The sequence below is a fragment of the Rhinolophus sinicus genome, linkage group LG06 (assembly GCF_036562045.2).
Source record: "Rhinolophus sinicus isolate RSC01 linkage group LG06, ASM3656204v1, whole genome shotgun sequence".
NCBI classification, from domain to species: domain Eukaryota; kingdom Metazoa; phylum Chordata; class Mammalia; order Chiroptera; family Rhinolophidae; genus Rhinolophus; species Rhinolophus sinicus.
The window spans coordinates 15,067,435-15,090,774 of record NC_133756.1 but is presented as its reverse complement, the minus strand read 5'-3'; the positions used below and the strand labels follow the sequence as shown (position 1 = coordinate 15,090,774).

Below are 23,340 nucleotides of genomic sequence, written 5' to 3'. Positions count from 1 at the left end.
GTTACTATGCCCGCCCCTGGATACGGTCAGAAAAGTCCTCGGGCCCAGTGGCCAACCCAGGCAGTAATGGACTTGATTGAACCTCACCTTGGCCAGTCATTTCCTGAAAAAGATTTTGGAAAGAGTCAGAAACCTCTCGCACTTTAGGCATTCACGGCCACCACAGCCTGCCCCACCCAGCGGCCCCTTGGTCTCTCGCGGCTGCTTTCCCAGGCCAGGCCCTGCTTCACTATGGCCGCAGCACAGAACAGCACGCTGGACTTCATGCTGGGTGCCCAATCTGATGTTGAGACCATTCTAAAAGGCCAGCGGTCCATTTTCCAGGAGCAGGGGATGACGGACCATGGCTGTTTAGTGACCTACATCAGCAAAAATGGCAGCTTGGCCAACTTGAGGATTTACCCACATGGATTGGTATTACTGGACCTTCAGAGTTATCGTGGTGACGCACAAGCCAACGCTGACAGACTTTTGACCAAAATGGAAGAAAGAATGAAAGAATTGAGTCAGGACAGCTCTGGTTGGTGATTACCACTCATAGTTTGAGGATGGGCCATTGACAGATTCTAGCCCACTGCTGATGGCCTTCTGGTTGAGTACGACAGCTGAAGTGTTATATGATGAAGATTCACCGTATCAGAACATTAAAATTCTATGTACGAAGCAGTATGGACATATTCTCATCTTGAAGGGGTTGTTAATCTTGTGGGGAGTGATTGGGCCTATACCCAGGCCATCATGGGCAATGGGAGAATTACACTGGCAAAGATGTACTGATTGTGGGAGGCAAAGATGGGGGACATAGTATGTGAAATAGTCAAACTGAAACCAAAGATGGCCACTGTGCTAGAGATTGACCAAATGGTGATTGATGGATGTAAGAAATACATGAGAAAAACTTATGATGACCTATTTTTGACAATCTGTACAATATTAGTGAATGGGACAAAGTATAGGAATTCAAATAAGAAGCCTCAGGATCAGTTAGAAACTTTGAATTAGGTTTGGAAGATATTGAGAGTTTTAAGAAAGCAGAACACAGGTTCTTGGACGAGGTCTTGGACAATCTTACAGGAGGCTGCTATCAGGTTCTCATAGAAAACCGTGCTCCAGTGCTGAAGAGGTACGCCAAAGCAGGTAGAGAGTTTGATTATGTGATTAATGATTTGACAGCTGTTCCAATCTCCACATCTCCGGAAGAAGATTCCACATGGGAGTTTCTCAGACTGAATCTTGACCTCTCAATGAGAGTACTGAAGCAGGATGGGAAATATTTTACACAGGGGAACTGTGCCAGTTTGACGGAAGCCCTTTCACTCTATGAAGAGCAGCTCAGGTGCCTATATTGTCCTGTGGAATTCTGCAAGGAAGTGGTCTGCGTCCATCCATATTTGCAGTTGTGGGTATTTTACACTGGAAAAAAGCTCAGCCTTGAAGATCATGCCCTCACCCTGCGTGCTGCAGCTAGGCTTCCTGACCATTCACATGACACTGAAATGAGTCAGGCAGTTATTATTGTTAATTTTTAAAAGCATATGGAAAATGTATATTTTGATGAGCTAGGATGCTATTTTTTTTTGAAAGTCAGCTGAAGGATAGTGAGACAGCACAGAGTAGGCTGCTAAATGCGCTAAAACCCGAGAATGTGATTTTATTACTTTTTTTCTGTGTGGGCTTTTCTTGTTTTTGTTTTGTTGGACTTTGAATTTGATTGTTGGAGGAATGAACATCATTGTTTTGTTCTGAAGGGAAGTTTTTGATGGTGTTTCTTTTTCCCCAAATCGACTTAGATATTAAAATCTGGTGCTTATAAGAAAAAAATTTAAAAAGAGTGAATCAGCAATGCTTTGATTAAAATTACAAGGGAGAAAAAAAATGAAACAAACCCCTTTCCCACTTTAAAGCAGAAGCCCAGAATCAAAATCCTCTGTATCTGTCTTACAAAACAGCAGAGGTTTCACATCTAAGAAGACATTCTGGCCCATATCACCCCTGTGATAATATAGACAGAATAACCCTTTCCTAATCTAAGTAATTGGGGGGGCTTTATAATTTATTTTTAAAATTTTTAATTGTGGTAAAATACCCATAAAAATTTACCATCTGGACCATTCTTAAGTACACAGTTCCATAGTGTTAAATGTGTGCACATTTTGTGAGACCAATCTCCAGAACTTTTTCATACCCATTAAATAACAAGTCCCCATTTTCCCCTACCCCAGCTCCTGGCAACCATTTTATTTTTTCTTTCTATGAATTCGATTACTCTAGATACCTTATATAATATAGCTTATTTTTAAAAAGAACCCAAAGTAGGCCTAGCATAAAGAAAGGAGCCATCCTGGTTTTAGTAAACACCTAACCACTGACTCCACGGCCTGTGCTCTTCCCCACTATGTCCGTCCGTCCTTCATTCATACGCACACTCAGTCATTCATGACCCAGTGTGTTTCCAGGATGTTTTTAAGTCTGTGGTGACATGGTGTTGAACATACCAGTTGTGTGAGCCCGGCAAGTGACTTCATGTCTCCTTGGTCTTGAAGGCTCCCACATTGTCTGTCTGGGGAACACACACCCAGTGTTTATGATGAGTTCACATGTAATCTTTCAAAAACCTTTCTGGATTCTGTGGCCCCTACTCCAGTTTTTCTTTGTGCTGTGCTCTACCCCAAATCTATAATTACTAGAATAGTTTACTAGACTAATGTATCTACATCTAATTTTCTTGAGTACAAGAAATACATCTGGTCCATCTCTGTATTACTGGTACGTGGCACAATATGGATAGATGTAGGTGTTTGGTAAATGCTGGCTGATTTTACATGTGATCAGTTGGCACTGTGATTTTCTTCTACATCATTACATAAACCCTTACAACATTCAGAAACACAAACAGATTTTATCACACACTGAACTGAGCTGGGGAAGTGCCTTTGTTGCTTGTCATTGTGAACCATGGGTCCGTTTTCCTAGCAAGGTTCAAATAGCCTCCTGAAGTTGTCACTACCCTCCGAAGACTGAGGAATCATCATTCTGCTAAGGAGCTACACTATTAGCTTTGGGACAACTAGCAAGACTGTATTTGTTCCAGCCAAACTGACATTTTTTTCAGCCTGGGCTCAGTGGCCCAGCAGCCCTCCCTCCACACAGGGCTAGGGTCAGGCCAAGTCTCAGAAGGAAGTTGGGCTGGAATCACTGTGGCTTCCTCTTCTCTCCACATTCTTATGTTTCCCAGGAGCCCCGATATGGACTCTAAACACATCATAGTCCAGCCCAGCCCAGGCCAGCCAGCCCAGTGATTCTCTAGGGCTGCTTCTGTTACCTTGGGTAATTCCAGGCCATCAGTGTGCTTCTAAACTCGGAGACTATGTATTGAGAAATACCGAAGAGCTGAAAAACATGATAGTCCAGGTGCTCCAGTTTCTCATCCAGTGTCTGAGGTTTTAGATTTTTCTTGAAATTTGTAGGTTACATCTCAATTAAGATCAGATGCAGAGACCCAGATAACAGGGAAATCAACTAGAAAATATAATAGAAAATAAAATACCGTTCACATTAGCAACCAACTGAACTGTTTAGGAATTAACCTAACAAGGAATGCATGAAACTTTTATGAGGAAGATAATTACTACTATTTTATAACATGCCAATTATCTTAATAAATAAGCAGATATGCATTGCTGGCATGACAACTCTGCAGTAATTAGAACCACAAACTAGATGTACTACAGCAATATGGACAGACCTGTAAAAATTATGTTGAGGCTAAAGTTTATAATACAATACTATTAATTAAAACTACGAACAGACCAACTCTATATAGTACAAGACCAATTGTACGTGGTATAGAGTTAATGTCTATTTGGATAAGAAGAACGGGGAGGCAAAATATAGGGTGGGAAAAAAAACACACGACTTCTAGGCTGAGTCTGTCCTAGGAGGCCCGAGACAAGGTAAGTCACAGCCCACCCCACCCCCTAAGGGACCCAAAGCCTAGTGAGCGTCAGGACCAAGGTCAGCTAGAATCCCTGTCTACACAGTTAGGCACACCAGTCCTCTCTCCCAGTGCAGATAATCTGAAAAAGATTTCCTATGACTCTGTAATAAGCCATAATTTTTCCCCTGGCAGATTTGCCACCTTTGTCATAATAACTTTGCTGCCATAGTGCCCTCTGTTTTTGCTGGAGGGCAGGGGCAAGTAGGTTAATTCTGTGTTCACTGCACATGAACCAGCCAACTTTTCTAGGCCAGGCACTGCAGCTGGTGCTGAGGGTACCACTGAACAAGATAAGCAGTGTCCTGCCCTCATGGAGTTTGCAGCCTATAAACAGGTGTTCATTAAAAGCGTATATGTGGGCATCACTCTCCGGGGGAGGGACTGAAACACTCCCACCAGAAATACCAGGGACCACCCTCATGAGCCATGAGTAGGGCAGGCAGCAAGACCCTCCTGGAGGCAGAAAATGGATCTTGAACAAATTTGAGGCTTCAGAGGCTGTAGCTCCAGCTCAAGCCACCTGAGTCAGAGTACCCAGTGCCTTTCAGGTCTCTGGCCCAACACCTGTCTGCCTTCTGCCTGAGTCCATTCCCTCCATTATGGCCACCAAAAGTGCTTGTTCTTCAGTGCATGGTGTCTGGAGCCTCCAAAATATTTACTGGATGAATTGATTAAAACACATCTGCTCCTATGGGGGGGAAAAAGCACAAGACTTTTAGCTACGATAGAGTAACTGGGACTGGGCTTGACCTCCTGCTGCAAACAGCTGGACAAAAAATACATGAAACAACTGTTTTCAGACATCGGATAACAAGCAGCAGTGGCCTGTGGTTTCTTGAGAGAAGGGAAACAAGGGAGATAATCCCTTCAATTGCCCTAAATTTATACTTGGAGACACTTTCTGAAATAAGGAAATGGGAACCCAAGCTGAGTGTGGTAACATTGTGTGGTTGGGGAGACACAGATTGAGGAAGTGTGAGGCAGCTGAGAATTTGTGGTGCAATAAACGAAAGGAGCAGGAAGAAGAAAAGAGGAGAAAGGAAATTTATAGCTTTAAATACTGGTATTAGATCCAAAGTACAGTATTGATGGACTAGGCTTCTACCTCAGGAAGCTAGAAAAAGGACAAACTTTAATAAAAATTATAAGTAGAAAGAATCAAGAGTAGAAATCAATCACATGAAAAATAAGCAAGCAATAGATAAAATTAATAAAGCCAAACCTGGTTTGCTGAACATATCAACAACATGGATAAACTTCTAGCTAGACTAATCAAGAAAAAAGAGAGAGACAGAGACAGAGACAGGGAGAACAGAACCAATGTAATGAATAAAAGTGGGGCATTGCTGCACATTATACAGACGTTAAGCAGGTGATAAGGAAATGTTAAAATGACTTTTGTCAATAAATTTGACAATCTAGACAAAATGATAATTTCTGTGAAGATATAAAATTCCAGAACTGACAAAAAAGGGGAAATCTGCAATGCTTTATATCCATTTAAAAGTTGAATTTTTGATCGAAAAATATTCTCCAATATATAACCTCCAGGCCCTGATGGCTCTTCTGGTTACTCTGTCAAACAGATAGTGAAGAAAATACCAATCTTAACACAAATTCTTTCAGAAAACAAGTGGAGGGAACATTTCCCAACTCATTTTATGAGGTCAGCATTACATTGATGCTAAAATCTGACAAATTATTACAAAAAGGAAAACTAAAAATAAGTATCCTTCATGAACACAGATGCAAAAATTCTTAAGTATTTAGAAAATAATACTTAAGAATATAAGTACTTAAGTATATAAATAGAGTAATACATCATGACGAAATGAGGTTTGTCAAAGAGATGCATGGTTGGTTTAATGTTTGGCAATATCAGTTCACCATTAGTAACGAATAATAGAGAAAAGCCATATTATCCTCTCTACATTTTGCAGATGGGGAAGGATGGAAAAAGGGGAGAGCTGCTGGGTTCTTCAGGGGAGACCCTTGCATCTTCCCCCTGACATGGCAACTTATCAGAACTCACAGTTCCAAGTTAGGGGGTCTTGTTAAGCACTCACATTTAAAACACAAAACAAAATCTTTTTATGGTGAAATATCACACATATACAGAAAAGAGCTTTCCTCCAAACTGTATAGTTCACACTGATTTATCACACTGTACATATTTTTTTCATCACACAAGCCAAGATAGAACACTGACCGCACTCTAGAAGCCTCTCTCATGCCCCTTCCCAAACATTGCCTCCTCCTTTGTCCTCAAAGGTACTCAGTATTCTAACACCAAAATTATCCTTTAACTGTTATTTCACTTTCTATAAATGGCATCAATAGTATGCATGCTTTTGTGTTTGACTTCTTTTCCTCAACATTATGTTTGTGAAATTCATCTGTGTCAACAAAATAAAGAGGCAACCAACCTAATGGGAGAAGATTTTTTGCAAACAATGCCTCCGATAAGAGGCTAATTCTAAAATATATAAGGAACTCATATAACTCAACAACAACAACAAAAACAAACAATCCAATTAAAAAATGGGCAGAGGACTTGAATAGACAGTTCTCCAAAGAGGACATGCAAATGGCCAATAGACGTGAAAAAATGCTCAACATCACCAATCATCAGAGAAATGCAAATAAAAACCACAATGATCTATCACCTCACCCCAGCCAGAATGGCTATCATCAAGACAAATAATAACAAGTGTTGGAGAGGCTATGGAGAAAAAGGAACCTCATGCACTGCTGGTGGGAATGCAGATTGGTGCAGCTGCTATGGAAGGCAGCGTGGAGGTTCCTCAAAAAAATAAAAATCAAATTACCATATGACCCAGCAATCCTTCTATTTGGTATCTACCCAAAAAATCTGAAAATATTTATCCATAAAGATATATGTGCTCCGATGTTCACTGCAGCTTTATTTACAGTAGCCAAGAATGGAAACAACCAAAGTATCCTTCGATAGATGATTGGATAAAGAAGTTGTATATATACACAATGGAATACTATTTTGCCATAAGAAAATATGAAATAGTGCCATCTGTGACAACATGGATAGATCTTGAGATTATAATGCTAAGTGAAACAAGTCAGACAGAAGAAGCCAAGAATCATATGATTTCACTGATATGTGGTATGTAAAACTGACAATAACAAAAGAACAAGAAAAACTAATGAAGAAATGAAACTCATAGACACAGACAATAGTTTAGTGGTTACCAGAGGGTAAGGGGGGGGTGGTAGATGAGGGTAAAGGGGATCAAATATATGGTGATGGAAGGAGAACTGACTCAGTGGTGAACACACAATGTGATATACAGATGATGTATTACAGAATTGTACACCTGAATGAAATCTATGTAACTTTACTAACAATTGTCACCACAATAAACTTTAATAATAAAAAAAGAAAAGAAATTCATCTGTGCTGTTGCATAGAGCTGCAGTTTCATTACTTTTCATTACTGTGTAGTGTTCCCTTTTCTGACCAAACCACAATTGATTTATGCATTCTACTACTGATGGACACTGGGTTGTTTCAGGAAGGACTATTACAAATCACGCTGCATGAACATTTTTGTAGATGTCTCAGTGCACATGTGCAAACACTTGGCTGGATATATACTTAGGAGTGGAATTGCTGGCTTATAGGGAATGCCTATGGCTCACTGTTAGTAGATGATACCTAGCTGCTTTCCAAAGGGGTGCAGCTGATGGACTCTACCACTAGGGTTCTTGTTGCTTCACATTTTAGCCAACATGGCACATTGTCAGTCTGTTTAATTATAGCCATCTGGTGGGTATGTAGTGGCAACTCATTATGGTTTTAATATGCATTTTCCTATTGACTAGTAAGGTTGACCAGCTTTTATTTTGCATATTTATTGGTCATTTGGATAGCCTCTTTTGTGATACCTTCTCCAAACCTTTTTCTATTTTTGGATTGTTTGTATTTTTTGGACCAGTTTGTTGAAGTTCTTTATATATTGTTATTGGCCCTTTTAGAGTTGTATGTGCTGCAAATTTATTTTCCTGCTATGGCTTGTCTTTTTAGTATCTTAATGGTGTCTTTTGATAACTTAAAGGACACTTAAGAGTCCCTTTATAAATTTTAATTGTGATCAAATGTATCAGTCTTTCCCGTTATGGTTAGTGCATTCTAAATACCTATTAAGACATTTTTTCCTAACTTGATGTGTGAAGATGTTTTCTCATATTACCTCCTAAATCAGTGCTCTTTAAGAAAAAAATATGAAGAAAGCTACATATATATGTAATTTAAAATTTTCTGGTATCAACGTAAAAGAGCGAAAAGAAACAGATAAAATTAATATTTAAAATGTTTTCTTTAACCCAATATATCCAAATTATTATTTCAGCATTTCAATATAAAAATTGAGATTTTAAAAATAATATTTAAAATCCAGTGTTAATTTTACACTTAACAGCACAATAGCCATGCATGACGAAAGCCATTCTAGAAGATTTCTTGTTTTTACCCTTTCACATTTAGCTCTGTTTTACCTGAAATTTATTTTTAGAGTAGTGTGATCTAGAACTCTAGGTGGATATTTTTTTCGTATGCATATCCAATTGACAGAACTGATTTGTCAAAACGATAGTCCTATCCCCACTGTTTTATTATGCTACTTTTGTCTTAAAGCAAATGTCCACATATGTGTGAGTCTGTTTCTGGACTCTTTTTTATGCCATTTGTCTATTTGTCTATGCTTACACTATTACTACATTATGTTAGTTACTGTAATTTTTGTGAGAAGTCCTGATATTTAGTAGGGAAATTGTTTCTACCAGTTCTTTAGAGAGTCTCAGCTATTCTGGAACTTTCCCTTTCCATATAAATTATAATTAGCTTGTCAAGTTACCCTAAACTATACCTTAGAATTGTTACTGGATTGCACTGAATTTATGTATCAGTTTGAGAAGAGCGAGAGCACTTTAACATATATATGCTAATATCATCTGTTCTTCTTATGTTACCGTCTGGGTTGAAACTAGACATGTCCTTGCCTTTTAGACTCTGCTACCTGCCACATTCTGGGGTACAGGCAGCAGATTGAGAGAGAGGCTCAACCTTCAGAGCTGTGATGAGAACACAATGGAGGGCCCCCTCCCTCTTCCTGTGGGAGGCATTTCTCAAGGACAGAAAGTTCTAAAATGGCAAGGTTCTAGAATCCTAGGATGCAGAAAAAATGAAGTTTTAGAGGAACCAGACTTAAAAAAACCTTGAGTCTTTATTAATAGTAGGGCCTTGTGTCCTGTGTGTAAATTCTCAGGGGACACCCATGCTTCTACTCACTTTAACTCAAGATAGATTAATTGGATTTACCCTCCTAGAGATCAGATTAGATGCTTTCCATCCTTTGCTCTTCTCCACTTTCTCTGTCACCAGTGTTGCTGTTTGCTCTGTGGTCACAAACCGTGTGCCATGAAAAAGCCAATTACAAATATAGAGGATTATGCAGGGTGACTGACCAGGCAGGAGAGGAGAGGAACAGACTCTATAAAAGAACTTAAAGTTGTGTCTCACATCTGAAGAGGACTGATAAGATGAGGATGCAGGCAAAATACAGATAATAGTAACACAGATGACCAGGATCTGGTCATGGCTGAAAACACTGTCATGGAAAAGGGGGTCCTGTAAGTAGCTGAGCTTACCCTCCAAGCTGAGTGTTGGTAGGCCCTCATCTCGAATGCCCTATGTCCACAAGGTCAGGCTGCTGGCAATCCACAGTCCTGGAAGTTCTGAACCACAGCAGAACTGTCCCACTAGTAGGGAAACCTGTCCAGGATGATATCTGTGAATCACCAGATCTGGTTGAGGGTGGCTGGAGTATTGGTGAGGAACAGGGTCCAAGTGACTAGAAAGAGGGGCTAGGAGGAGGAGTAGGGGCAAGGAGTAGGGGCAAGGAGTCGGGACAACAGGAAAGAGGACCACGATGAAGAGGGCGGCAATGGGATGGTCTGGAAGGAACAGAGGAAGAGCTGGGTAGGGAAATCCTTAAGGTAGGGTAGAAAGAGTTGTCACTACTAGTCAGAGGGGGGAAACCGGTATGGCAGAAAGCTGAAAGAGGTGAGTGGTGCTGGGGAGCAGGCTTAGGGACAGAAGAGTGAGGAACCAGATCAGGGAGGTGGCTTAGAAAATGAGATCGTGGAGGAATAGGACAAGTTGGAGGCTGAAGTTGAAATGGGGAAATTCGAGGTAGCTTTCTTGCCATTTTTCCAAAATGTTACTGCTCAACTAATGAAAATAAGTACCAACATAAGTTCCGATGTTTCCAACAATCGTCTCACGTGCTACCCATAATCATGGGATTATGTCATCATCCCATGACATAATGCCCATTGTGAAACATACAGACCCCTCCCTTTGGGGCAAGTCAGTAGTCCCCACCAACCAGGGACATGGTCCCAGATTCTAGTTGAAGAGTGATCATGGGAAATAACAAAGAGCAGAAATGGGGCTGTAATATCAGTCCCTATTTCTTTTGATAACATGTAGTTAGTTATGCCCCTCAGTTGGCAAAGATTGATCAAAGAGCTAGGATTGAGTTATGGGGTTGGGATCTAGGAGAACGGATCTGAGGCAGGAGTGGGTCAAGTAGGAGAAGTCAGTATCCCCATGTATTTAACTTACTACATTTTTCAAAGGCCTTTCACATCGTTTATATCACTCCATTAATATGAGGCCATCAGAGAAGAGATCTGATGTCCACTTTGCCAATAAGGCTACTGAAGCCAGAGCAGGCAGTATATAGGAAAACAGTGCATGACAAAGCAGGTGAGACGAGAACGTGGGCCAAAACTCAGAGAGTAGGGGGCATATGAGAGGGAGCAGAAAATGTCACAGAGTACTGACAGTCAACACGACCCCCTCCCATTTTTGGACAGGATCTTGTTAGGGGTACTTTAGAGCAGTACTTACAGTATGGCTTTTTTTCTAGGTCCTGTGGTTCCTTGGTTGGTTGCCTGCCCCTGATGTGAAACCAGAAACATGGGGCCAAAGCTGATAGAATGGCTGCCCACTCCTGTCGAGTGGATAGATTTGAACTTTCTTACTCACTACTTTTGATACCTAACTCTATGTCATATGATTTAGGAGTCTACCGCACACTCCCTCTTTCCTTTGTGTCTTGTCTTTTGTCTGTGAGTAATGTTAAAGTTGCCTGAATAATTTTGGAGACAAGTTCATCATTCCTGACTAAATAGCTTTGTAACCTAAGAATAAAACTATATTTTATTAGCATAATGATTAATATCTATCTCTAACAGCCAATAAAATCTCCATTAAAGTTTCAAAGTCACTCCAGATTGTCTATACCAGCAGATCTAGCTCAAACCGATGCTACATATTAAACTGCTGCAGACTGGTTCGAAAGGATTAGACCATTGCAAATTACTCCAGGTAACTGTAAACTGAGTCAAATAATTTTAAATTGGTCCAAACTTTCCCTTTCTACAATTATTATCTGAACTTTAAAGTTGAGGCTACTACTGATAGGGTAGATGGAGAGATAGAAATGAACAGGAGAAGGAGAGACCCAGCCCCGGTTAGAAAGCCTCTTGCTGCCGCTCCTACTTGGGTCAAGACCCCTTGCAGCTGCCCTCACGTAGGGCCAATGCCTTATTAACCCAGTAGGATTCCAGGCTTACACATACCCCTAAATCAAAGGGATGTGTTGTTAGAAGCCAGAGAAGGGAGGAGCACATCCCGCTTATCAGAATATACATCCTGCTCATCAGGACCATTTTAGTGAGCTTCTCAAACAAATCCTAAAAAGAAAAAATGGACAGAAACTGCCATGAGAACTAAAAGGGAGGCCTGGGCACCTCAGCAGGAGAGGAAGAGATAAAGTGAAGGGAGAGGGAGAGGCAATTCTACCCATAGAATTAAAAACCTTCATACAATGTAAGGAGAGGCCTTTTCCCCGCTTGGGATTGGTCCGCTCCACAGCTGGGAGTGTATCTGCCTTTACTAATAAGCTTCTTACTACCCTATACCTGCACAAAACGCTGTCTCTCAACTGAATACTTTCCCTCAAGAAGACAAAGAGCCAAGGAATATTATCACAACCCAGTACCACTATCTCTTTTTCAGGTAGAGACAGGCTCAGAGAAGCACTATAGAATAGAAAGGAAAACAGTGAAGGATTTGGAATCAGCCTAGCACTATCACTACGAATACCTACTTAACCTCTCTAAACCTCATCCCTCAAAGGGGTAAAATAATAGTACTTATTTACTTATTTGGCAGAATTATTATGAAGACTAAGATACAGAATGTAAACTATTTAGTCCAATGCCAACTCAATATATGATGCACTCAATAAATATTTGCTCTTATTACCCATTTCATTAGTCAGGATAGGATAGGCTATACTGGGGTAAAATATAACCCCTGAATATCACTGACGTAACACAACAAATCTTTGTTTCTTGCTTATCCCAGGCCAAGAGGAGCCAGAGCGCTTTCCTTGGCAGGTGCCCTGCAATGGTGACTTGGGGATCTGGGCTGCTTCCCTCTTGCAAGTCTGCCTTCTCAGAGGTTTTCAGTAACCAATCACACAAATGGAAGAATGCAAGAAAAATTCATAAAACTCTGTCCGATTGTCCCAAACTAACCACAAGAAGCCTGGATAATGTCCAGGAAGAGGAATCTATGGGATGAATACATAGCATTGTCACCTCCCTACTTCTATCCTGAGGGGGCCATCAGGGTTACTCCTTGGGCAAGGGTTATGGTCCAGTCAATAGGATGCTGCCTCCTATTCAATTCTAGGCAATTGTTTTAATGTGGAAATGTGAGCCCATTGCTGCCCACTCACCTGGTTTTTCAAGAGAAGCCAGAGAGAGACAGAGAGAGAGAGAGAGAGAGAGAGAGAGAGCTGCCCAGATTACATTGAATCCATGGGTTGAAAACCAGGTACCACCTCTGCTCCAGTCCCACTCCTTCTTAGATAAACAAGGAAGATAAAGCCCAAAGGGAGAAAGGAATTGGCAAAAAACACAGCCAACCCAGACTGGGCTCTTTGCCCTGAAACATAGTTACAGCAAGTCTACCAGTCTACCATTTTTCTGACTCTTGTTCCCAGGCTTTGTGGTCTTACTAGGAGAAGAGGCTTCCTTGTGAAGAGCTGTGGGTGAAAAACCTGGCCCAGTAGAGCTGTGGGTGCAGACACAACCAGCAATGAGCCCCAGGGACATTTTTCAGGGTCAGGCCCCCACCTTGGGCCTCCCTCACCTTGCCATATGTTTATTGCTGACTTGCATATCCTTTTTTATGAAGTGCCAATTCTGGATTGCTTATGTTACTGACTTGTAGGAGTTCTGCAGATATTCTACATAAGTGAGTGCTCTCTGAAGACTTTGTGTATGTTAGAAATGTCTTAAGGGCTTGATGTTGAGGTTCTCTAATTGCTTTGACCCCAGGGGAAACAAACCCTGGGAAACGGGGTGGAGTGGGTGGTGGGAGAGGCACAACACCCAACCTTTAATCTTTCCAAAAGTCACCTTCACTGCTCTCTCTCCCTGCAAGGCTGCTGAAAGAATCTGGTGGTTGTCAGCTATCTGGTTATGACACAGACACCTGAGGTATTCTGAGTCCCTCAGAAAAGTGGCAGATCACAACACTCAGAGGAGTTAGGCTGGTTCCATTGATCTTATCCCTCAAAACCTCAAGATGGTGTGCCAGTTTGATCCCTTGGGCCCTCTGATGCTCACATTTCCTCAGAGAAGATTCAGGCATGGTCTTTCTGTCTCCACTTTCTCTATTACATTCTGACTTTGGATCTAAGGTAACACCTATTAGAGAAGGAGATGGAGCCCCTTTTCCACCCTGCCCACTTGTGTTGCTCCATCTTCCAAGAGCTGCAACAGTCTGGTTGCCTGGGAGACATGGAGCAAGGGAGTTTGGGGATGCACAGGGAGTCTGGCAGGCTGGTCCAGGTGTGGTGCTACATACAGAGTGCCTGGGGCACCACATCTCCCACTCCCCCCCACACACACACATACTTGTTGGCCTTGGGGTAGGGGCAGGTGAGCTGGTGGTGAGGTTGCTCTGGGAAGGCCCCAGGAAAGCCATCCTGGCAAATAGGACTGTGCAGACAGAGCTGACTTCATCTTAAAAAGCTGACTCCATTTTAAAGCTAAACTACCTGAACCCTTGTCCCACTCCCACTTTCCCCTATGGATGGACTCTGGAATATGCGCAAAAGCTTTGGGTTAATTGCAAACTACCATTAATCCTTCCCTTCCTCTGGGCAAGGTGCTCTAAATGTTTAACTCACCCTGGCACCAGAGCCCCGATATCCCCCTGCATTCCTTTAGGATTACATAGGTCCATTTCTTAGGAACGCATAAAACAGGTGGTCTGGGGGGTGAACAGTGCAGGAATCCATTGTCTGCTACTCAGACATGGCTTTCTGTAAGTAAATTCCCTATTAAAACCCTATAAAGTGACAAGCTGGACTTGTCTGCATTATTCTTTGGCTTATCTGCTCGTTTGGTATTTGGGGACTGCTTTGCATATATGGCCTCTTCAGGAAACAAGGACCTTCAGAAAATAGGAAGCAACAACTGAGAGATCTCCAAGGAGAAATAGACAAATCCATAATTACAGTCAAAGATATCAATACTCTTCTCTCAATAATTAATGACACAAAAAAATTCACAGGGGTATTGCAGACTTCAAGAACATTATCAAACAACTGGACCTAATTGACATTTATAGGACGCTCCATTCAAAAACAGCAAAATAAACATTTCTTTCAAGTATTTAGAGAACATTTGACAAATATAGTCTATATTCTGAGCTATAAAACAACTCTTCATAAATTGAAAAGTATTCAAGTCATACAGAGTATATTCTCTGACCATAATGAAATTAAATTAGGAATCAGTAACAAAAATTTCTAGGAAATCTACAAATATTTGCAAACCAAATAACATACTTCTAAATAACCATGGGTCAAAGAAGAAATCGACATGGAAAATTAGAAAGTATTTTGAACTGAATTAAAATAAAAACACAACATATCATTTGTGAGATGTAGCACCAAATACATATATTAGAAAAGAAGAAAGATCTGAAATCAATGACCTCAGCTTCCACAATAAGAAATGAGGAAAAAACAGATTAAACTAAAAATAAAACTTCCTTTTACTTAGAAGAAATGAAATAATAGAGTGGAAAGCAATGATGCAAAAAATGGTAAAACAGAAAATCAATTAATAGTTCTTAAGGAAATCAACACTCACTGAAGAAGAAATGTATTCAAATCTTTTATTTATTAAATAAATTGAATTTTTAGTTAGATACATTCTCACAAAGAAAGCTCCAGCCCAGACAGCTTAACTTGTGAATTCTATCAAATATTTAAGGAGAAAGTAATACAAATTCTACACAAACTCTTCCAGAATAATGAAGAGAATACTTTCCAACTTGATCTATGAGGCAATCATTACCCTGATTTCAAAACCAGACAAAGACATTACAAGAAAAGAAAACTATAGATGAATGTTCCTTATGAACATAGATGCAAAAGCTCGAAACAAAATTTTAACAAATCAAATCCAACAATTTAATAAAAGAATAATACATCATGACCAAGTGGGATTTACTATAGGAGTGCAAGGTTGATTTGACATTATAAAATAATCACTGTATTTCATCATATTAACAAACTAAAAACCATATGATCATCTCAATAGATGCAGAAAAAGCCCTGACAAAATCCAACACCCATTTACCATAAAAATATTCAGCTAAGGAGGAATAGAAGGGACTTCCTTAACCTGTTAAAGAGCGTCTATGAAAATTACAGCTAACATATTTAACAGTGAAAGGCATGAATGATTTTGTAGTGATAATAGGGGTAATGATAATACTGATGATGACGGTGGTGAGATGATGAGCTGGGTGATAATATTCAGAATAATAATGCAACAGGGAAAGGATGTATTTTGGGGGTGATGATGAATGAAAGTGATGATGAGATTACTAACAGGGTGATGAGGTTATGATGATGTAATGTATCATGAAAATAACAGTGATAGTGGTGGTGAAAGTGAAGGTGCTTTGGGTATGTGCTTAGTAGCTAGTGTACACACTTGGGATAAAGTTAGGTAAAAGTTAAAGCAAGTTTCTTCAGACGCCTCCGAGGGACATTGAGTCACTTCTGATCTTCCTGCTTAGCTGCTGACGTTGGCCCAGCTGTCTAATAAGCTGAAGTTCTTAATGATGTTACTTCCAAGTTCTTAAGCACTGAATTTAACAAGCCTCCCAGGACGTCTCACTTCAGAGCAATTCAACTGTGGCATAATTGGGCCACCACCAAGAAGGAGGACTCCTGGGGTAGAGGGACCCTGATGGCTCCCAGGAACTGGGGGATAAATTTGGAAACTCACAGCAGCGGGGAAAAGAGTAACTTAATTGGGATTAGAAGAGTGTAGCTCTCTATATAACTGACATTTCTTATATCCTCCTGGGAAGTATCAAACTAATACAGAGCTTATGGAGAATTCTCAGTAGCTCAAAGTCTGGGGCCTATGACTGTTCTTGGCAGGCTACATACGCAATCCTAAGACAGGCCCTGAATTCAGGTGACATACGCTGCCTGAGAAGTTTTTCTCTACCTTGAACTAGCCTTGATACGCAAGTCAGTTACTAAAGATCAAAGCTATTAGGAGCCTTGAAGGTGAAAGTGATAGCCTGGTTACATCAGGAACTCTTAAAGTGCTTTCATTCCTATTATTTATCATTTCTTTTATTTCCAGGTAAACATTAATGCACTCATTACAAACATTCAAACAGTACAGATAAGTAAAAATCCCCTTGGACCCTCTCTTCAATACTCGTCTGCACACCACACCAGTGGTTAAGTCTGGGTACAGATTTTGAAAAATATATGCTTAAACATTGCATACCTATGAACATATAGAAATATAATTTTGTTCTCTTTTTACTAAGGTGGAAAGATATAATGATATCACATAATATAATAATGATATTAATGACATTATTTTTACTGCTGGGACAAAAGGTATATATACTTAAAAAAAAATTTCAGCTCTATTGAGGTATAATTGACATATAAAATGATAAGCTATTTAAAGTGTACATCATGGTGATTTGATATACATATGCATTGTGGAAGGATTCCCCCCACCTAGTTAGTTAACATTTATCACCTCACGTATTTATCTTTTGTGTTTTGTGACAACATTTAGGGTCCAGTGCCTTAGCAAATTTTAATTCTGCAATGCTCTTTTATGAACTATAGTCATCGTGTTTTACGTCAGCTCCTCAGACCTTATTCATCTTATAGTTAACATTTTGTACCCTTTTACTAACCTCTCCCTATTTCCCCGACTCCCTGACCCTGGCAATCACTTTTCTACCCTGTTTCTATGATTTTGACATTTTTCTTTTCTTTCTGTTTTTTTTAGATCCCACATATAAGTGATACCATACAGTATTTGTCTTATTTCACTTAACATAATGCCTTCAAGGTCGATCCATGTTGCTGCAAATGGTAGGATTTCCCTTTTTCTCCTGGTTGAATAATATTCCATCATAAATGCATCACATCTTCTTTGTCCACTGAAGTGTTGATGGACATTTAATTTGTTTCCATCTTGGCTATCATGAGTAGTGCTGCATTGAACATAGTAGTACAGATATCTTTTCAATATCCTATTTTCAGTTCCTTTGGTTATATACCAGAAGTGGAATTGTTGAATTATATGGTAGTTTTATTTTTTTTAATTTATGAGAAATCTCCATACTGTTTTCCATATTTGTATTTCCACCAATTTATATTCTCACCAACAGTGCACCAGGGTTCCCTTTCCCTCACATCCTTGTCAATACTTGTTATCTCTTTTTCTTTTTGATTAGAGCCATCCTAACAGGTGTGAGGTAATACCTCATTACAGTTTTGATTTTCATTTCCCTGATGATTTGTGACGTTGAGCAGCTTTTCATATATACTTGTTAGCCATTTGTATATCTTCTTTGGAAAAATGTCTATTCAGACCCTTTACCCCTGTTTTGATGGGTTATTATTATTATTATTGCTATTGTGATATATGGGTTCCTTACAAATGTTAGACATTAACCCCTGCTTAAATATAGAGTTTGTAATATTTTCTATGTAGAATCTATACCTGCCATTTTGTTACTTGTTTTCCTCATAGATTATAGATTTCTTGTTCTATTCCTCCATTACTGCCTTCTTTTGTGTTAAACAGATATTTTTTAAATTTACCAATGTAATTCCCTTGTCACTTATTTTCCGATTGTTTTTCAGTAATTTTCTCAGTGGTTCCCCTGGGGATTACAATTAATATCTGAGTTTATAACCATCTAATCTATTGAAGCTAAATTTCAATAGTGAACAAAAACTTTGCTGTTACCTTCATTCCCTCCCTACACATTTGTGCTCTTATTGCCATTTTAATTGCATCTTTTATTATTGTGTGCCCATCAACACAGCTTTGTAATTATTATTTTATGCAATTGTCTTCTAAATCAGGAGAAAATAATTCTAACAAAAAGTACATATACTGACTCTTATATTTACCTATGTAATTATCTCAACCAGTACTATTTTTTACTTCATGCAGGCTTGATTTACTGCCTAATGTCTTTTCATTTCAATCTGATGGACGCTCATTAGTATTTCTTACAGGATAGGTTTGCTAACAACAAATTCTCTCAGTTTTTGTTTATTTGGAAATGCATTAGTTTCTTTTTCATTTTTGAAGAATAGTTTTACTTGACATAGAATTCTTGGTTGAAAGTCTTTTTCTTTCAGCATCTTAAATTTGTCATCCCATTGGCTCTGGCCTCTGTGGTTTTGATGACAGCTCATATGTGATCCCTTGTATATGATGAGTCACTTCTCTTCTTTAAAAGTTATGTCTTTGATTTTTTACAGTTTGATTATGATGTAGTTTTATTTTTTCTAATCTCTTTTAAGTTTATTCTACCTGGGGTTCATTAAACTCCTAAGATGTGTAGAATAATGTTTTTTATCAGATTTGGGAAGTTTGGGGCCATTTTTTCTTCAAATATTATTTCTGCCTCTTTCTGATAATCCTAGGATTCTCATTAAATGTATGTTGGTAAACTTGTGGTGTTCCATAGATTTCTGAGGCTCTGTCCATTTTTCGTCTTCTTTTTTTTTTTTTTTTTTTTTTTCCTGTTCCTCGGACTGTTTAATCTCAGTTGACCCATCTTCAAGTTTGCTGATTTTTTTTGTTCTGCCTGCTTAAATATGCTACTGAACCCCTCTAGTGCATTTTTCATTTCAGTTATTGTACCTTTATACTGTAGAATTTTTATTTGGTTCTTTTTTATAATTGGTTTTCCTACTGATATTTTCTACTTGGTGATACATTATTTTTATACTTGCCTTTAGTTATTTTGGCATAGTTTCCCTTAGTTCTTTGAACATATTTAATATAGCCGATTTAAAATCCTTGTTTAGTAAGCTCAAGATCTAGGCCTCCTCAGGGACAGTTTCTATTGATGTTATTTTCCCCTCTGTTTCCATGTCACAGTTTGTTTTCATGTCACATTTTTGCTGTTTTTGAAAACTGGATATAGCATAATGTGGAAACTCTGAAAATAAGATTCTTCTTGCTCCCAAGGGTTTGTTAATGTTTGTTTTGTAATTTTTCTGAGCTAATTCTGAAAAGTCTGTATTCTTTGTCATGTATCATGGGCTCCTGATACTCTCTGCTCCGTTAGCTTAGTGGCCTGACAAGGATTGAACAGAGATTTCCTTAAACTCTTGGAACCAAAAAGTTTCCCAATCTTTGCTGAGGGACACTATGTGCATGTGGGGCAGGCCTTGAACTCTGCAAGCAATTGACTACTCTGCCTTAGCTCTTCCTTTCTGATTGTTCAGGACCTCAAGGACCATCCAAGGTGAGAGCTTAGGACCTTTTCAGGTTTTTGCTGAGCGTGCCTATAGCCATGGGCACGCGCACAGCCCTACGCATGTCGGAGCTTTCCAAAGTCTCAATAGACATCTCATTCCCTAACTTTTTCTTTTAAGCTTTTTGACTATGTTGTTGTTTGTCCCAATTGTTTGCCATTACTTCAGGAAGTTGTGAAGTTAACCAATTGCTTTTCACCATTTTCAACATATATCCCTGGAGAAAAGGCTTTTTGTACCAGGAAAGGTCCAAGTCAGTTCAAATAAAGATAGCCGTGCAAGTGGTGTCTTCCAGGGAAAAAACAGAAAGGTCAAATAATGACAATTATCTATACAATATTCTAACATTAATACTACAGATTAAATATATAGCCTTAGTTAAATCAATTTAGTGCTTACATCCATAGTTTCTCCATTTAGCTCTTATTTTGGCCAAAGTTCATGCTTCGGTTATTTATTCAGCAAAGGATCATGGAAACTGTATTTCCTGAATTCTTGCATATAAAAATGTTTGTTACCCATGTATCAGAAAACAAGTTTGGCTAGATATAATATTCTTGGGTCACATGTTTTATTCCCATTTGAAAACTATGGATAAGAATCATTCCAATGTCCCCTGCTTTCTGCCAAGAAATGATGTTGTGAAAAAGCCTGAGGCAAGTCTAATATTTTTCCTTATAGGAGTTTTTTCTTTGGATCTTCCAAAGGAGATTTTATTTATCATTGAAGCATAGTGTACTTATTAGGCTATGCCTCTTTGTTGATCTTCTATATCAGTTTTTACTAGCATATTGTATTGGGTTACCTTTCAGTTTGTAGAGTCAAAGCTAATTTTTCTTTTTAAAATTTTCTTGCATTATATATTAAATTTTAATTGCTGTTACATATATTCAATTTAATCTTCAAAGATGCAAATTGATTGTATATGTTGGTTTTTATTTGTGTTACATATTTATCATTTCTCTATAATCCTTTCAAATTCTTGGTTAATTTTCATTTCAATTACTTACTTTTCTTGTTCTGATTTCTTTGTCCCTAAATGTGGTGTTAGCAATATCTGGCCTACATTTTGCTGCATGCGGTATGGCCTCATTTCTGTGGTCATCTTATTTTTCTCTTTCACTTCTTTCCAGAGTTATACCAGCTCGTATCTTATTTCTTTCTTTTTTTTTTCTTTCAGTATCTTATTTCTTGATGTTGTAATATCATGTATTCAATGAACTCTTGAATCTCTCTTTTTTTTGAGCTCTTCAGTTGTTTCATTAAGCACTTTGAATTTTATGGCCAATAAGTGCTATATTTAAACTATAGTGACTAAGCATGCTGTGTGACCTGTATAAATCCCTTAAGAGTAGGAGCCATGTCTCATTTTTTTTGATCTTCAGAGAACGGACACTCTGGTCAGGCTAATAAGAGAAACCTCTTTAAGCCAATGTTTATTCATTCACAAATAAAAAGGTTTCTTCTCAGGTAGAGTGAACCTGTTCAAATAACATATGATGAAAGGAGGACATGAATCCAGGACGCTGACCCCCCACCCCCACCCCCCAGACAGGCCTCTTTCCATGCTAGAATGCCACAGAAAACCAAAGCAGACCCATTTTGAAGTTTGTAGGTAGGTATACAACTACAGGGGCGATATCTGAACTCACGCTCCTATAGTTCTGGCTTTCTCCACCTCAGCATCACTGGTATAGTGGGCTGGATAATTCATTATTGTGGGGAGATGTACCCTGCATTGTTGGATATTTAACAACATCTCTGGCTTCTACTCATTAGAGGCCAATAGTATTGTCTCTTCCCCCAGTTGTGACAACCCAGTTTTGGGTTATCTCTTTCCGGGTAGCATTATATTTAGGATTTCTTATCCAGTTCCCTCCACACACCAGCCATCAAAGTGATATTTCAGAAATTCAAACCATGTTCTTTCCTTACATTAAATGATCTAAAAGCTCCATATTGCCCAGGATAGAGTCCTAGATTCGTATCATGGTTTAGGGAGTCTTTTTGAACCTCGTCCTGCTTCCCTCTTCAACTTCTTTCCTAATTCCAACTCAGATGCACACTTTCAGGTCAATCCACCAAAGTATTTTCCGTTCCCCAGACATGTTGTGTACTTTGACGTCACTTAGACTTTATTTGCCTGTCTCTAAAATTCTCATTCCTTTCCATATAGAATATTTTATTGCATGCTAAAGGCCCAATGTAAATGTCATTCTCTTGGGCAAACTTAGCTGCTACTCATTCAGAGCCCTTGCATTTGGTGCAAACCTCATAGAATGCCCTAAAGACATTGATTTGTAAGTCCTTATTTACAAGGAAAAAATTCCTCTTGTCTCTAAATTCTCTTTCTCCAGCACAATGCCTGGCCCAGAGGAGACACGTGAAATGTGTGTTTGAAGATAGAAAATGGAGGTGCCCAAGGAACTAAAGCAATTCTGTGTGCTTAAATAACTCCGTATGCTTAGAGACAGAAGTCATGCAGATGTGTTAGGCGGGGGACTGAAGCTGGATACTCAGAGGGATGAACTCCTTGGAGCCCTCACAGGTCACCCAGGAATCCCAAGAAGAGTGATAGAGAGTGAGGGTAACAGGAGGAGAGAAAGGGGCAAGTACTCACGGCTGCTTTCCTGGGAGAGGTGAACCTGAAATTCGGGGACACTTGAAGACATAAGGGGAGAGGATCTTCAGGTGAGGAACATAGAAGTTACAAAATGGGGGAGAATAGTAACTTTATGGATCACCTACTATAAGCCAGGCACAGTCCTTAAAACTTTATACTTATTAACTCATTTTATCTTCACTAAGACCCTATTGAGCAAGTTCTATTTTACTGAGAAAAGGCCTGGAGAACCAGAGAGGTTTTGGGAATTTGCCCAAAGTCACATTGCTGGTTATTCTGTGACACCAGGGATTCAACCATGCAGTCTGGCATTAACTCAAAGAAAACATGGAGCATGGGAGGGCATGGACAAGCAGAAGACAGGCCTGACCAGAGCAAGGAGGCCCTTTGGGGAGCAGTTAGGCCTTGGGCTGGGAGGCTCAGGGGGTCTGGTTGTACACAGTCTTGAGCAGTTGAAGTTCAGACTTGATGTTCAGACTTTGGGGAATTCACATATGCAGGGAGCTTATTAAGAAATCATTGGATTTGCCTTCCTGGGAGTCAGGGCCCCAGGAGCACAGTTTCAAAGGAGAGCTCCTCAGACTCCTGACCCGTCCCTCACACAGAGCCCACTAGCAGGTTAGAGTGGCAGGGATGGGGGCAGGGCCCTGAAGCTCAGAGTCTTCTCATCTGAGGTATCCCTTCTTCTGCCTACCTTGGCTCTCTCTGCTGTTGACAAGCCCTCACATCTGTGTCACTTCATGCCTGTTCTT

At 39.5% G+C, this 23,340-nt stretch overlaps 1 pseudogene; it reads left to right on the top strand.

The window, feature by feature from the left end:
* The first annotated feature begins 75 nt into the window (after window positions 1-75).
* Window positions 76-1,974, top strand: LOC109457845 (spermine synthase; annotated as a pseudogene).
* Window positions 1,975-23,340: the final 21,366 nt, after the last annotated feature.